Raw genomic sequence first — 2,322 nt, 5'->3', positions numbered from 1 at the left:
GCTCACGCCTATAATCTCAGCACTTTGCGAGGCGGAGGTGAGAAGATTGCCTGAGCCTGGGGATTTGAGTCCAGACTGGGCAACTTGACGATACCTCGTCTCTACAATAAATAAAAAAATTAGCCAGGGTTGGTGATGCGTACCTGTAGTTCCAGCTACTTGGAAGGCTGAAGGGGGATCACCTGAGTCCAGCAGGCTGTGGAGGCCATTGTATTTCAGCCTGGGTGACAGAGTGAGACTCCAACTCAAACAAAAAAGCAAAAAAACTCTTGTGGACTGGGTGTGGTGGCTCACACCAGTAATCCCAGCACTTTGGGGAGTGGAGATGAGAGTATTGCCTAAACCCAGGGGTTCCAGACCAGGCTGGGCAACTTGGTGAGACCTTGTTTCTACAAGAAATCAAGAAAATTAGCCAGACATGGCGGCGCACTCTTGTAGTTCCAGCTACTTGGAAGGCGGAAGTGGAAGGATTGCCTGAGCCCAACAGGTTGAGGCTGTGGTAGCCATGAGCATGCCACTGCATTTCAGCTTGGGGAACAGAGTGAAACTCTGACTTAAAAAAATAAAGAATCCCTGTGATTATGTTGGGTTCATCTACTCCTGCGAGACTGGACTCCTGGAATTTGCAAGTATTGTAATGAAAAAGATCCAGAGATGGAGATTGACTACTGTGGCTACTGTAACAGTTTCTCTTTTGGCTTCCTTCCTGCCCCAGTGGTGATACTCCAGGATAATTTCCCTGTCTCAAATTCAGCTGATTAGCAACTTAACTACATCTGTAACTTTACTTTCCCTTGTTATGTAACATGATATATTCTCAGGCTGCAGGGATTAGAATGTGGGTACCTTTGGAGGTCTATTATTTTGTCTACCACAGGTGTCTTTTCAGAATATAACACTACCACCTCCATCTGCACAGCAGATAGATAAGTGCCATATTCCTTAAGGACTCTTAGATGAACTGGAGTCCCTGAACACATTCAGACATCAATGTTGTCTTTAGAGCAGAAAGTACCCAGCAGTGAACAGTGCCTGAGACATTCGCTGAACCTTTCATTCCCCACATCATCCCCAGGCAGCAGGTGCCATCAAAAGATGGTATGGATTCTTTAAAAGAGCAAAAAAAAAACTGGAGTAGATGAGTGGACAGCCAAGGCTCAGGTCCCAGCGGCGAACACACTTAGGGCAGGGAGTTTGGTCTCTGATTGTGGCAAGTCCCTAGAAGGGTAACTCTCATTTAAATAAAATGTTGGGCTGGTCGGCGTGGTGGTTCATGCCTGTAATCCCAGTACTTTGGGAAACAGAAGCGAGAGGATTGCCTGAGTCCAAGGGTTTGAGACCAGCCTGGGCAACTTGGCAAGACCTTGTCTCTACAATAAATCAAAAAATTAGCCAGGTGTGGTGGCACGCACCTGTAGTACCAGCTACTTGGAAGACTGAGGTGGAAGGATCACTTGAATCCAGCAGGTCAAGGCAGCAGTAGCCGTGAGTGTGCCACTGCACTCCAGCCTGGGTGGCAGAGTGAGACTCCAACTCAAAAAAAATAAAAAGAAAAGAAAGAAAAGAAAAGAACTGAAGCGCAGTTAATTCCTTCCACACTACCATTTTCCCTTCACATCTACCCCTGCGAGACGGGCTCTTAGAATTTGGAATTACTGTAACGAAAAAGATCCAGAGATAGAGATTGGCTACTATAACTTGGTTTCCCTTTTGCCCTCCTTCCTGCACCCGTGGTGCTTGCTGAATTTGGGCAATGACAAATATTGATAATAATCATGAATACAAGATGACCACCCCTAAGGTGGAGGACAGCATAGTCCTGTGTGACCAGGGTCTGGCATGGTGTTCTGTTTCTTTGTGTCCCAAGCACCCCCACGGCAGGAAGTGGGAGACTGAGCCACTCTCATCCCCCTCTCTCCTTCCCATCCCTATTTTGAGTAAAGACAGGATAGGACAGCTGTCTGTTGGGTCCAGCTCAAGACAGGTTGTAACATTTAGTCCTGCATGACATTTTGCAAAGCTAACTGACTTAGATTAGATTAGGATAAATCTAACAATCTTGGCCACCTGGGCAGAACTCTGGGTTCAATTAGCTCACAGGAATGCATCCCTAATGAGGCCAAGTCAGGCAATGTGACAAAGCAGAGTGATTCAGGCACTCTGGGCAGAGAATTTTGGAGGCGAGATAAGCCTTGCTAATTTTTCTTTTGTTTTTTTTTTTTTTAAAGGGCAGAATTAATATTTTATTGTCATTTTATAATCAGATGGCAGTTGGTTATATAGTCTCCATACTTCATACTTTTTTTTTTTTTTTTTTTTTTT

The sequence above is a fragment of the Carlito syrichta genome, unplaced genomic scaffold (assembly GCF_000164805.1).
Source record: "Carlito syrichta isolate Samal-C Ts95f unplaced genomic scaffold, Tarsius_syrichta-2.0.1 Scaffold306978, whole genome shotgun sequence".
Classification (NCBI taxonomy): domain Eukaryota; kingdom Metazoa; phylum Chordata; class Mammalia; order Primates; family Tarsiidae; genus Carlito; species Carlito syrichta.
The sequence above is the reverse complement of the archived record's forward strand: the minus strand, read 5'-3'. Positions refer to the sequence as shown.